General features: G+C 36.1%; 2 long non-coding RNA genes across 3 annotated transcripts in view; both read right to left on the bottom strand.

Moving 5' to 3' along the window:
* LOC306664554 overlaps positions 1 to 15516 on the bottom strand; it is a 320843-nt gene that overhangs the window by 221249 nt on the left and 84078 nt on the right. The window lies entirely within an intron of this gene.
* Positions 2265 to 10474, bottom strand: LOC306664555. The gene is made up of 3 exons (XR_013764742.1): positions 9583 to 10474; positions 9112 to 9188; positions 2265 to 2758 (listed from the first exon to the last, which is right to left on the bottom strand). It is a non-coding gene; the product is annotated as an uncharacterized lncRNA (long non-coding RNA).

The raw sequence follows: 15516 nt of genomic DNA, 5'->3' as shown, positions 1-15516 counted from the left end.
GATAGTGGGAACATTCCTTAACATTGGAAAGGCCATCTACGCTAAGCCCATGGCGAATATCTTTCTAAATGGTGAAAAACTGAAAGCATTCCCCCTAAACACTGGAACAACACAGGGACGCCGTCTTTCACCACTTCTATTCAACATCTTCCTTGAGACTCTAGCCAGAGCAATTAGACAAACCAAAGAAATTAAAGGGATACGAATTGGAAAAGAAGAACTCAAACTATCCCTGTTCGCTAATGACATGATTATATATTTAGAGGAACCTGGAAATTCCACCAGAAAACTCTTAGAACTCATAAGTGAATTCAGTAAAGTAGCAGGTTACAAAATCAATGCTCATAAATCCAACGCATTTTATACATAAGTGATGAATCTTTGGAAAGAATAATTAGAAAAACTACCCCATTCACAATAGCCTCGAAAAAAATAAAATACTTGGGAATCAATCTCACAAAAGAGGTGAAAGACCTCTACAATGAGAACTACAGAACACTAAAGAAAGAAATTAAAGAAAACCTTAGAAGATGGAAAGATCTCCCATGTTTTTGGATAGGCAGAGTTAATATTGTCAAAATGGCCATACTACCTAAAGTGCTATTCAGATTCAATGCAATTCCAATTAAAATCCCAACGATGTACCTTACAGAAATAGAGCAAGCAATCATGAAATTCATCTGGAAGAATAAGAAACCCAGAATAGCTAAAGCAATCCTCAGTAGAAAGAGCGAAGCAGGGGGTATCACAATACCAGATCTTCAACTCTATTACAAAGCAATAGTAACAAAAACGGCATGGTATTGGTACCAAAATAGACAGGTAGATCAATGGTACACAATAGAGACCATGGACACAAACCCAAATAAATACAATTTTCTCATACTAGACAAAGGTGCCAAAAATATGCAATGGAGAAAAGATAGCCTCTTCAACAAATGGTGCTGGGAAAACTGGAAAACCATATGCCACAGAATGAAATTAAACTCCTATCTCTCACCCTGTACAAAACTAAACTCAAAATGGATCAAGGACCTCGGAATCAGACCAGAGACCCTGCATCTTATAGAAGAAAAAGTATGTCCAAACCTTCAACTTGTTGGCTTAGGATCAGACTTCCTTAACAGGTCTCCCATAGCACAAGAAATAAAAGCAAGAATCAACCACTGGGATAGATTCAAACTAAAAAGCTTTCTCTCAGCAAAGGAAACTATCAGTAATGTGAAGAGAGAGCCTACAGAGTGGGAGAATATCTTTGCCGCTCATACTTCAGATAGAGCGCTAATTTCCAGAATCTATAAAGAACTCAAAAAACCCTACACCAAGAATACAAATAATCCAATCAACAAATGGGCTGAGGAAATGAACAGACACTTCACAGAAGATGTACAAGCAATCAACAGATATATGAAAAAATGTTCAACATCTCTAGTAATAAGAGAAATGCAAATCAAAACCACCCTAAGATTTCATCTCTCCCTAATTAGAATGGCGATTATCAAGTACACAAGCAACAATAGGTGTTGGTGAGGATGTGGGGAAAAAGGTACACTCATACATTGCTGGTGGGATTGCAAATTTGTGCAGCCACTCTGGAAAGCAGTATGGAGATTCCTCAGAAAGCTTGGAATGGAACCACCATTTGACCCAGCTATCCCACTCCTTGGCCTATACCCAAAGGACTTCAAATCAGCATACTACAGAGATACAGCCACGTCAATGTTCATAGCTGCTCAGTTCACCATAGCCAGATTGTGGAACCAACCTAGATGCCCTTCAGTTTATGAATGAATAAAGAAACTGTGGCATATATATACAATGGAATATTACTCCACCATGAAGAATGACAAAATTATGGCATTTGCTTGCAAATGGATGAAATTGGAGAATATCATGCTAAGTGAGATAAGGCAATCTTAAAAAACTAAAGGACGAATGATCTCGCTGATAAGCGGATGAGGACATATAATGGGGGGGTGGGAGGCGTTAGCGTTAGAGTTAGGATTAGGTTTAGGGTTAGGGATAAGGAGGATAGTAAGAATGGAGGAAGGAAGGACTGTACAGAGGGAAAAGAGGGGTGGGAGGGGTGGGGGAGAAGGGAAAAAAATAACAGAATGAATCAAACAACATTGCCCTATGTAAATTTATGATTACACAAATGGTATGCCTTGACTCCATGTACAAATAGAGAAACAACATGTATCCCATTTGTTTAAATAATAAAAAAATAACTCCAGAAATTTATATGTTATTGTACTGTGAAATTTTGCAAGTGTCCTTATTGTCTAAAATGACGAAAATGAGTTATATTAAGAAAATAAATTCATATGACTAAGAATAACAAAATATGTGACAATAGTGAACCAAAATGTGAGATCAGAGATGGGCAAACCTCAAGAGTCTATTCTTTGAAGGTATTCATATTAATTTTCTAAGGCTTGCATCATGAAATAGTACACTCTGAGGGTTTAAACAATTTATTTTTCTCACTACTCTGGAGGCTGAAACTCTGAGATCAAATTGTTAGTAGGTTCGATTTCTCCTGACCTCTCTCCTTAGCTTATAGAAAACTAACTTCTTGCTTTGCCCTAGTCAGTTTGTGCTGCTATGACAAAATACCATATACCAGGTGGCTTTTAAAAGTCAAAAATTTGTTTTTCACAGTACGGAGCTTAGAATCTCCAAACAGGGTGCCTGGCTGTGTGGGTTCTAGTGAGGGCCCTCTTCTGGGTTGCAGACAGTCAGTGATTGTATCCTCCTGTGGAATAGAGCAGAGAAAGAAAGCAAACTCTCTCTAATCCTATTCATACAGGCTCCACTCCTATAACCTTACCTAATCCTAATTATTTCCCCAAATCCCCATCTCCTAATGCCTTTGCACTGGAAGTATGGTTTCAGGACATGAATGGAGGGTACAGGGTACAAACATCCAGTCCATAGCACTGCCTTTTCTTTGGGTGCACATCATCAGTGTATATTTATCTTCCTGTGAGGGCACTAGTCATACTGGATTATGACCTCATTTAATCTTAATTACCTCTTCAAAGAGTATACCTCCAAATACAGTCACATTTTAAGATATTGGGAGTTAGGATGTCAACATAAGCATTTGAGGAAACACAGGTGAGTCAATCCCAGTACAGTAGTACAGAAGCCTCTAATGCCAGAGTTAAGGGACAGAACAAATAGAGCTGAAGTTTGGGGGTACATCATTGCTTTCTCCCACTGTGGTCATTTTGCACATTGAGCTATTGAGTAGCTGCAAAGTATCTAATGAAGAAATACAGGTGCTAAGATCAAACATGCCATGAAACTTCAAGGTTATAGCCTCCAAAGAACAGGGGAGCCCCATTCCCAGAAATCAAGCTACTGGCCAGGCAAAGAGCAGATACCACAATTAAATATTGTGTTGATGCATGGGGGATTAAATCAAAACATTTCTCCTGAAATTTTCTAAGTGGATATAGAAATTAATGTACAAAAGGAAAATTATATGTCACAGAAATTATATTCATAAGGTTGAACATCTGCCTAACAAGAGGTTTAGAAAGAAATGAGGGAGAAATTACATGGAACAAATTGCCAAAGCAAGGACATCTTTTAATCCTAGAAATTAAGACAAATGGAATAACAAGTTTTAAAAGACCTACTAAGTTCTTAATAGAATGCAAATTTAAACATATTCACAACCTATTGTGGTGACAATTTAGAACTCCAAGAATAAACACACATATCTTAAATCTTTTAGAGGAACATTTTGTAAAAACTTCTGGACAAGCAGAAAAAGAATAATCATATTACATTAGATTTAAGTATGCCAGATAAAATGCAGTATGTCCAGCTAACATATAAACCTCAGATAAACAATGGATAATATTCTAGAATTATAAGTGCTCCCAAATTATACATCGCATGAGATATACTTACACTTTAAAAAGTATTCATTGTTTCTTTGAAATTCAAGTTTAACTGGGTGTCCTATATAATTATTTGCTAAATCTGGCAACTTTAATTAAATTTCTCCTCTGTGAGATAACACTGAATTAATATTGTCAATCTTCTAAATATGGAATCTTATGTCTAGCCAAATAATCATTTGGAAAAGTTAATCCTACAAAAAAAATCCCTTAAAAATTACTGAATGATATATGCATAAAATAGTTAAGTTGAAATATTACTTAGTTAAAAATAATAATCTGGATTTAAAACCACAAAGCTTTTAAGCCAGTAGGTATATGAAAGTTTGGGTGGGAAGTAAAAGGTAAAAGAGTAAACTAAGTCCCTGTCATACTAGTTGGGGAGATGTAAGCGATTCTAAATAAGGATAAGAACATGTAAATATGTGTTTAATAAAAACAAATTTACTTTTACTAAATAACCCATTACATTATAAGTTCTATTGACTTTCTTGAAAAAGTCAACAAGCCTTTCTTGAAAGACCACACCACCAGTCATGCAGGATGTAACCCTTAACCTTTCTATCCTTCTGGAATGATCTGCACTCTTTATGAGCACCAATGCTTTTATATAAAAAAAATAATAATAATAACAGTCCTTAGTGGATCTTCCTAACTACCTTTAGCAAATAACAACACCCACTGGCACTTCCTAACTTTTCATTTCTTAACCTTAAATCTTCCCATATCACTTATCAACTAATAAGTACAGTGTATTTTATATAATCTAAGCTTCATGATAACTGGCATCTAGTAAGTCCCAGATAAATATTCATGAAACTGAATCATTAAATAGATCATTAATAGAATTTAATGAACCAAGCCAGGGTACAGCAGTTAAAAGGAGCAGGGTAGTAATAGAAAAAGAGGAATAATAATAATAACCACAACAACTCCTGGCTAGATAACCTGATATTTTAGGAGGAACCAGATATTAGAAGAATGATAATAGGTTTGGTCTCCAGGTAAAGATGTCCAACATATAGATGGAGTTGTACATCTACAATAATGAAAATGTGTTGTGCTGGAATTTGGATTTGAGTGTCAAATATAGGTGATGGATAAAACATAGTTAAATTTTCCAATGGATGTTGATAAAAATGAAAAGAATATTAGAGATAGAAACTCTGGAGTTAACAGTTTATCAGTTAAGATTGTGAAATCTTAAGGACTACCAAGAGTGATCAGAGTCAGAAGGGCAATTAAAGACAATGGCGGTGTGGTAAGCATGAGGGTGAAGTTTTCAGAAGAAAGTGATTTCCTTGTAAAGAGTCTGCCTCAAAATCAAGGAAGATGAAGAGAGACATTACAATTGGATTTGAATAACTGGTTATTAGTCACTTGAATTTGACCTGAAGATTCATGCAGAACTGGTCCTGATCCTCTGCCCTTTCCCTCTGCAATATGATTTGTTCCCCTCCCATCAAGATAGGGTATCTGTATTCTCATCTCTTGAATTTGGCTGGCCTTGTCACTTGTTCTGGAAGCAGCAGCAAGACAGTTCCAACCTGAGGCCTCCACTTTCAGTTATTCTCAGGATCTTGTCAGACCCACAACCAACTGCAGACACAATTGTGAGCTTAATGGAGACTAGAAGAATCACCCATACGCTCTTTGGATTGTGAATAACAAAAAATGCTCATCATAAGGCTGTTGAATTCTGGGGTGGTTTCTCTCTCTCTCTCTCTCTCTCTCTCTCTCTCCCTCTCACACACACACACACACACACACACACACACACACACACAGAGCAATAACTGTTATAAACAGGAAAAGGCTAATCCCTACAAAAGAATGCACAAGGCTAATAGAAAATAGGTTTGAGAAAGTAGACATAACAACTACAAAGTTTTTGTAGAAAACGTCTGTGTGTAGGAAAGGAAAAAAGCTGAAATCAAAGGAAGGAGTTATATGTAATTGATGAGTCTTGGTCAGTATTTGTTCATGGGTTGTTAAGAAAGAAACTGATGAAGGATGATGGACTTTGTAGAAAGGATACAGAGATGGGGATGAAGAAAAGTCTTGGAGGAGACAGGAAGGAATGAAATCCAAAGCATGGGTGAATCAATTAACCTAAGAAAGGAATTCTTTCTTAGGGCTAAGGAATAAAGACAGGCACTGTACATAGAAAAACTTTAATCAAGTTTGTGGGTAGATAGGGAGAACTGAGGGAAACCATGGCTGATAACCTTTATCTATTTCCATTCAAACAGAGTCAAGGGGTAAGATGGCCTTTGGTAAGAAGGAGCAGGGTATTGATTTGGGGGTTCAGACAGAGCTCTCAACCCTGGCGTTACTGATGCTTTGGGCCAGGTAGCCCTTTGTTCTGAGAGGCTGTGTGAAACAATGCAGAATATTTTGCAGCATCCCTTGGCTTCTACAAACTCCTGCCAGTGCCATCCCTCCCGGTTGTGACAATGAAACATTTTGTGACATTGCCAAATGTCTCCTGGGGATAAAATCACCCCTAATTGACTTAAAAGTGTTGGGAGAGTGAGATGAACCAGGAACACCTTAGCAAGATCTGGAGTAGGACAACCTGTTCCTAATAGATCAACCCCAAATAGATTAAGAACACATTTTACAACACAATCAAACATACACCTGGCAGGCACAGAGGTGCATGCCTGTAATTCCAGTGACTCGAGAGACTGAGGCAGGAGAATCTCCAGTTCAAAGTCAGCCTCAATGAAAGCAACTCGGTGAGACCCTGTCTCTAAATAAAATACAAAAAATAGGGCTGGGATATGACTCAGTGGTCAGGTTCTCCTGAGTTCAATCCACAGTACCTGTCCCCCACAAAAAATACATCTGATGCCCCTTGATGCTTTCATGGTCTAAAAACAAAAAGTTCTTGCTAAATTTTCTTTTCTGTGCTTATGGGGATGGACCTTGGGGTTCCTAGAGAGAAACCTATAATGAACACTTGGAATAAAATTAAATTTTCACCAAAAATAAAATGCAGTTTTCCCTATTCAACCTTCTCCCTTATTTTATCCATCAGTTCCCAAACTCTTCATTCTTTATGTGCAATAAGGCATCAAAGTTTTGTATCCCAGACTTCTGATTAAGACTCCTTTTTGCTCATCCCCAGAAACGTCCCTCCAGAGCCGTGCAATCTGGTGTGATTTGTAAGAGGCATAACAGTGGCTTCTGGAGCCTTTCCCAATAGCATGCATGCAAGGTGACAGGTCTGAATATTAAACAACAGAAAGGAAGGTGATACCCACACACATCGTTGTAAATTGTGCTTCATTCATAAAACCACTTTACTTAGCTGTAATTACTCTGCTACCCATTCATGCAAGTGAGGCATCCAGGAAACAAACTTGATTGGTGAATAAAAGCAAATTAAATGACAGGGACAGAGGTAGGCATGTGAAAACTGAGAGGAGGCATTCAGTATGCAAATTCCCAAGTCTGTATATACAGCCATTTACAGCTCCTGTCTTGGAATAAATTGTAGAGCAGTAAAAGCTACTGACTTTCTCCTCCATTCTGATTTTGAAAGCCTGGGTGGCATAAGGATGGGAGTTGGTTCCCAGCAGAATTACAGAGCTCAATAGCAGAACTGTCAAAATCTCTTTCAAGGGAGGGTGAGCTATCTACATGATCTGTGTTGGGAAAAGTATTTTCTTGGTTGATAGTGTCTGTTCGTGGACTTGGCATTTAACAAATATGTTAATGAAAGCATTGGACTACATCCTATAATGTTTGCCATGCGTTTTGTGACAAGTCCTATTGTGTTTTTATGTTAATATTATTCTTTAGCAGATAGCATTGTTCCCCACTCAGGCAAATCAAACTGTTGAATCTAGGCAAAGTATCTAAGAGAGAGAAAACCAGGACTTTCTCCTGCTTCACTTCGTTTGACTCTGACGAGAGGAACCACTAAAAAAGTAAAAGTTTCATTTTATTAAAGCAAGCATGACCTCTCAGTATCTTTGACTAAGAGAAGAGAGACAGGAGAGAGAGGGAGGGGGAGGAGTGGAGAGGAGAAAAGAATAGAAAAGGGGAAAATATGTTCTTGGTTCCTTATTCTGGGAGGGGAATGAAATTCTTAACTACATTCACAGTTTGCAATAACACCCTTAATTGAGATTCTAGTCAAGGGGCAATTTCCATTTGTTATATGTGTAAGTCTTTTTCATCTAACATAGCACAGGCTCATACAACAGGAGATTAAGATAAATTGAGGTCTTCCTCTTCCTTCTTAATTTGCTTCCTTATTCCATACACAAAGAACCTACTTGAATATGAGAGATTTGACCTAAATTCCATTTTATCAAGAAGGTTGCCTGAAGTTTACAATGTGGAGATAACGGGGGAGGGGGTGGGTGTGCATTTGATTTCCCAAAGTTCAAATCTAGGAAATATTAGCATAAGCACTTTGATGATCATGACAGTAAGTCTGGAGAGTTAATCTCTAAAGCAATCAGAATTCAGATCCTCTACATCTTTATAGATCAGGATGACCTATTTTAATTAATTATTCCAGATATAAAGAGACAGCTGCTTTACATAGAAGATTGGAGCTGTTATCTGCTTTCAAGACTAGGTTACCTTGAGTAAATTGTTCTCAAAACCTCACTTGATATATGACTTTTTTGAGTGATTCTCTAGTTTAATTGGAAAAAGAGCTATGTGACCCTGCTGGCAGATAGCACACCACAAAACATGGACGAGAGCCACACTACCTTTGTTGAATTTTAGCCTTATCACTTCTTTGTTTTTTTTTCTCTTTATTTGTTCTTTTTTGTTATACATGACAGTAGAATGTATTTTGACATATCATACATACATGGGGTATAACTGCCCATTCTTGTGGTAGTACATGATGTGGAGTTATACTGGTCATGTATTCATATATGAACACAGGAAATTATGTCCAATTCATTCTTCTGTCTTTCCCATTCCCATCCCCCCTCCCTTCTTCTCATTCCCCCATGTCCAATCTGGTGAACCGACATTACTTATTAGTTGGCTAATACTGGGCATCTGATTTAATCTCCTGTGGCTCGGTCTTTCCGTCTATAAAATGTAGACAATACTATATTCATAAATAATCCATAAAAACCTATTACTACTTTGCTTATTTACAGCACAGCATAAGGCCTTGCAGATATATTTCACAAATTAAAACAAAAAGAAGCACCTGTAATCCCAGTGATTGGGGAGGCCGATGACAGAGGATCACAAGTTCAAAGCCAGCCTCAGCAACTTAGTGAGACCCTGTCTCAAAGTAAAAAAAAATAAAAAGGGCTTGGAATGTAGCTCAGTGGTAAAGCAACTCTGAGTTCAATCCTCAGTACCAAAACGAAAACATTATATTGTGGAAACTCAACATTGTGGTTGCTATAGTAACCACTATAATCCATCTTGTTTCATGTTGCTTATCTGCCTCAGTCTACTGAACTTTGCTCTACTTACATATGTAAAGGTAAGTGAAATAATTAAAACAAAAGTAATAATTGTTAATATTTATTGATCATTTAACATAAAAATGAGGTTGTCCAAAATATTTTTTCAGAGGTTATCCCATTTAAAGCTCATGATAAACTTGGAGTGGAAGTTCTTATTGTACTTCCATTTTACAGATAAGAAGATTGAGGGATAAAGAACTTACCTAAGGTCAGACAATCAGCAGATGGCAGAGTGGAATTACCAGCTCAGGGTGGTAAATAACCTCTGTTACCTTCTTAAAAATATCCTGGATCTTAACATCTTGAGAAATGTTACCAACTGATGAAGTTGTGATTTATTAGCCATAAATTTATAATCCACTGGTCTGGCCCTGTGATAGCGATGTATTTTTTGAGAATCAGGTGAACAAATTAATGAATAATAATTTATAGGAATTGAATCAAATGAGGAAATATTTTTAGTTCTTTTGAATCTGAGGACATAAAGAATATTTTCACAGATGTTCTAACCCTTAGTTTTTATTTGCCCCCAAAGCCAAATCTTCATATAGTTCATAATGTTGTATTCTTATTTTATGGTATCACCATTTTGATTACTGAATTTGATTGTCATAGTTTAAAAGTCATCATTGGGAAAATATTTTCTCCAAACATCTAGCACCAGAAACAGTTAAAAGACTTTACTAAGTCAATGCACTTAAGTTTCTACACAGGAATTGACATTTAATGTCTTTCCTGGGTCATTATTAAAAAACAGTACAACTAAAATCATTATCAAGTCACAAAACAGGGTAAAAAGAATCTATGAATGTCTAAGCGTGTAGTTTTATCCAGCAGTTTCAGCCATCATTAGCCAAACTGTCTTCCTACTTTCAAAAGCTAAACCATGCCTAATGGTATCCTCACTAATAACAGAAAGACATTTGAGTAAATTCATTTTTTAAAGGATCATTGAATGCCTTCGCTAGTTAAACCGGAAGCCCACAGTAATCAGAGAGGCATTGCTTGCCTTCTCCTATGGTTTCTTCATTAGCAGTGGTAATAACGACAGTAGTTACTTCATAACTAGTACATTGTTAAGACAGTCCCTGGGGTGCCCTTATACACTCTATTTAATTTTGGCTTCCGGTTCGGTCAGTTTATTTTGCAAGCCAATTGCCTCCCTGCCATTCCCAGCTCTCCAGAGTTTGCCTAACTTATGGAAATCAAGCTGTTTTCTTTCTGCTTCATGCATCACTGCTAACAACAGCCAAATAACTGAACACAGAACTCAGTCTTCAGTGCTTAGGCTATGTGAGCATCTGAAAATACACAACTTCATGTTCAAAGTCAGAACCCAGACTCTTGTTTTGCAAAGTGTTAGAAGAGCAGTCTTACCCTCTTCTCTCCCATGTCAGCGTATTCCCATTTTCATATGCGCGTTCGACTTTGTTGCTCTGTTGTTGAATTCTTGTTCGCATGTCATTTTTGAAACATTCCGTCAGCCCTCAGGATGGTTGTATTCATCTTGTATGTTCTTTATCCCCAACACACAGTACCTTAATTATACCTGATTACACTGTAGGCATATAATAAGTGCTCATTAATTAACAGCAGCTAAACCACTTAGTCTATGGCTTATATACTATGTAGCAAACATCTGGACATTGAGAAACCTACCTTTAGTGCTTCCATTTTTAACATTCAGATTCACCATACCAAAGAGTCATATTCTTATGGTTCCTAGGGCAGTGTGAATTAGTTCAGGTAGCCACTGATTTAGTTTCCAGACCAGACCCAACAGATAACAGTAATGCAATTTCTCCAGTAATTCTTACCTATGACAATTTTTCATTTCTCCCTGCATCTATGCACCTTCCATTATATACTTCTTCTAAGTAGGATGGCCATGAACAATGAAAGGGAAAGAAGAGATAAATCTCTTGAATAATTACAGAATAAAATGGAGTATTGTTTTTATGCTTGAGTGGTCCAAATTAGTTGTATACATTGATTTATTGTATTGATAACCGATGCAAATTCTATTTATTCCTGCCTTGGGAAAAATTACTGGAAAATAAAAGGGTCTGATCCTTACCCTGTTACAATTGATGTCAAAATTTTGGAACAAGTCTTCTGCTTAAAACTTTTGAATGATTATAGAAATTATTCTAGAAGGAAATCAAACTTTCGAACCAGAGAACCCATTGTTTTGTCAATATACTGCTAAAACAGAAGCAGTATGTTATTTTATAAACAGAAGCAGATGTTATTTTGGCATTTGTTTTCATTAAGAAATTTTATAATGCTACTCTTCCCCTTTAGAACATGAAATGATTTCAAACTTTGCGGAGGAGACTGTGGAAGCCACAGGCTCCTCAGTATTTTTTTAGCAATTTAATTTCCTCCTGTCCTGATTCTATTAGAGTAACATAAATTACAACAAAAATTTAATAAAGTGGACAGTTAAGTGGATTTAATCTATCCTCTTCAGAATAAATGAGATTAACCAGATAAAATGCAGATCTGAAAAATATTTTAACCTGTAAGGTAAATCAGAAATCAAAAAATCCCCAAAACTACACAGACTAATGACTAAGGGAAACAGTTTTAAGATGAAAACAAAGGGTAGCAAGCAAAGTTGTAGTGATTTATTTCTTCAAAAAATAATTAACCTTTGGGAAAGCTCTGTCAATGTAGTCTTTGTCGATTAACAGAGTAAGGCACATTCCTGAAAAGTAACAGGAAGCAAATCTTTGTTGTACTCAGTCTCCACTAAGACTTCTCAAGTTTTTCTTATCATTTTTGAAATCTGCAATTTCTCTTCTCATTTGTTATTTCTTAATTATTATCCTGCAGGTTAATGTAGTACATTAAAATCATTAAAATATATATACAGCATCCAAAGAATTTGCAGTGGTGCCAACAAGTAGTAACAGTAGGACTTCTCTCATTCTTGCAACTGACTAGGAGCAGATTTTAACTGTGTTGAACATGAGAACAAAAATAGACAACTATGTTCTGAAGAAGCTTTTTCAAGTTCTTCTTGGACCCAATCTAACAGATTAAAACTGTTTTCTTTCTGGATACTCAAACAGCAAATTAACACACTGCCCAGTAGATGGTCAAGAAAAGAATAAATTACCAAAACATAGTCGATAAGCTAAAAGTTCAATATTAAAATAGAACTTAATAGAATAAAATAAAATTACGATTCACCTCTCTGGGACAAATCTGGCAAGAGTTAATTATTTGAAAGAATCTATTTCTTTTTTCTCATTCAAAAAAAATTCTTTTTATTAATTGATGTACTAATCATTTTGCTCACTGTGGTTAAGATTAGCTTGGAATTTAAATTAAAATATCATGACTTTTCAGGAATAAGTCTGAACCAATTTTAAATAAAATCATTATATATAAATCAGCCAATATTATCATTTATGTTTGCATATTTTTTATGAAAAGGAAATCGATAAGCCAATTTTTGTTAAAATGTATTTGGCCTCAGACTCTGAAATCCACTGCTTCAGATATGAAGAGGGCAATGGAAAGATCTGACCACTGTGGGGACAATAGCTTCAACATGAGGTTTGTTTAGATGCATTTATATGTATTTTATTAGGGCCAAGGCATCCCCTAACATTCCTGATAACCAATGAACCTACCTTCTAAGAAATACTCTACCTCACCAGAGATCATCCAAACTTTGGGGTAATTCACTGAATAATATTCTGATTCTGGTTAACCCTTAAAATTAGTCAAGTGTAGTATCATGAAGTAAAAATTAAACATAAGGTAGATGATTAGTCAAGTGTAGTATCATCAAGTAAAAATCAAACATATAGGTGGATGATTTATCCAATAAGTTATCAAACGCTTCATGGGAAAAGAACATAGGCAGAGCTAGTGTTAAACATTTAAATTGCTTGAAAATATTTGTTCAGCTTGAGTAAGAAAACAAATAGTTATAAAACACAAGGCATTGTGTATGACATTTTAGTCACAAAGAAATTTAGGAAATAAATACATGCACAAATTTATATAATAAATTAAATGAATTATATATATGTACTTGTTCTTTAATTGGTTAGAAATACACAAAATAACAATTTTCAGTCAATCCTTTTTAATATGTGTTTGAATTTTCTAAAATATGGAAAGTGTAATGGACCAAATATTAGGAATATAAAAAGTTAATAATTAATCACCTTGTATTTAATGCTTTCCAAAGAATGTAAGTTTTTAAATAACAACATTTCTATGTTATAACATCTCAAAATTAAAGATAAATCCCTGTTTTTATTTCCAACTTACAAACAAGGAGTAATACCAAGCCTAAAAAATGTTCCCCCAAAGTAGGCATTGTGATTGAGTTAACGCTCCTGTCATTATATAATATTATTTTTTTTCCATACAGTGCTATTAGATATGTCAATGACTGACTATAAATAAATACATGCACAAATTTATATAATAAATATTATTCAGATTGGAATCTGAGGTCTCAGACAATTGTTACTGTAATTCCCTCATCCTTGCTGTTAATCCAAAATCAGTATGAGGAATCTCCCCGAAGACATAAAAACATTGAAAGCCTACCTTCTGTATTGTTTTAAAGACAAACACACAAAAGAATGCCCTGCAGTGACCCACCTACTCCCACTACACATACCAAGCTCATCGTGGTAGTCTGGCCAGATTTAAGCAACAGGATGCCTTTGACATGGAAGTGAGTTCTCTCTTCAACCACTTTAGTCAATATCTCCCTAGAGATTTTTTAAAAAGAAAGATTGTGTATGCATGTTTGTGTGTGTTTGTGTATGTGTATGACTCAGAAGAGCAGAACACATAGTGTTATTTTCAAGTGGTACTTGGAAATGGTCTTGAAGGCCAGATAAATGCACATTTTAACAGGACAATGCAGACTTGGGATTTGCTTGAGTCTTTTCCTGACAGTGAGCAGACAGAAGGGTTAAAGTGCATGCAATTTGCTTTACCACTACAGTTATGTAGGAAAACAGTGGATGCTGAGACCCATATATCTTACTTTTTTGATGGACATCGATGGTCCTATTTCTTCCAGAGGCATGCTAGGCTGACACCCACAGTGTTTTATGCACACTATTCCATAGCAATTCTGCCTTGGGTATGAATCTGTTGGGTAACAATGGCTCTCAGATTCACAACAAAAGCATTGCCTTCAAAGACTCCTTGGCAGCAGTTTTCCTCCAGAAGAAAATCATTTGCAATTTATTTATTTATTTATTTATTTATTTATTTTGTATACAGATACTTTAATAACATGCTGCTAAAGTTTTGAAGGAATTTCAATTTATGCAAGATGAAGAAAGGGAAGAAAAAATAATAATGATAACGATGCTAATATAAACCTGCACTTCAAAAGGCCTGCAATTTCATTGTGTTTATTGCGAAGCCAGACACCTTATCATTTATCCTCTAAAGGTGTTTAAAATTGGGCTTGGGATGTTCGAACCCACCTCTGTTAGCAGTTAATCAGCAACAGTTTAGACTATATTGGCATATTTTTCTGGAGAGAATGAAAAAAAAAAAAGAAAGAAAATGAATGTGGAGATTTTTTTAAATGATAACACTTCTCCTGGCTGTGCGGAAAGAGATTTATTTTTACAGAAATGTAGGGTCTGACCTTTCATGTTTCAAGACACCCTGGCATAGTGTGGGCTTTCCTGTTATCTTTTGCTTATGCTTGTCCCCTAGAGGCAAGTCCCTCCTATCGAGAGCCAGATTAAGGGGAATTTTGGAAGGAAGAGACAGGCAGGAATAAACTGGAACTAAAGCCCTTAATATCCATGAAGTGATTAAAATGCAGCCATGCCCGACAAGACCACACTGCTGTTATCAAACAGACGTTGACAACTTCTTTGAACTCAACTCAACGATATAAGAGAGAAATATAAAATCTTTTAAGTTTGGGGAGTCTCCAGGAAACAGACTCAGATTTCTCAACACACACTGGCAGCATTCACACATTATCCAGAGCTGACAGCGATCCCACACTTGGCTCGTCCTCTGCCAAATTGAGTCTAGGGCTGCATCCAGGAAAGCAGCATGCTGCCCAGGTGTGTAAGTCTGGGTAGTTTATCGATTTGTGGTGGTTCAGAACTTGGCAAATTAAAAAA

The sequence above is a fragment of the Sciurus vulgaris genome (assembly GCF_902686455.1).
Source record: "Sciurus vulgaris genome assembly, chromosome: 6".
Lineage (NCBI taxonomy): Eukaryota > Metazoa > Chordata > Mammalia > Rodentia > Sciuridae > Sciurus > Sciurus vulgaris.
Note: the sequence above shows the minus strand (reverse complement) of the source record. Positions and strands in the feature narration are given on the sequence as shown.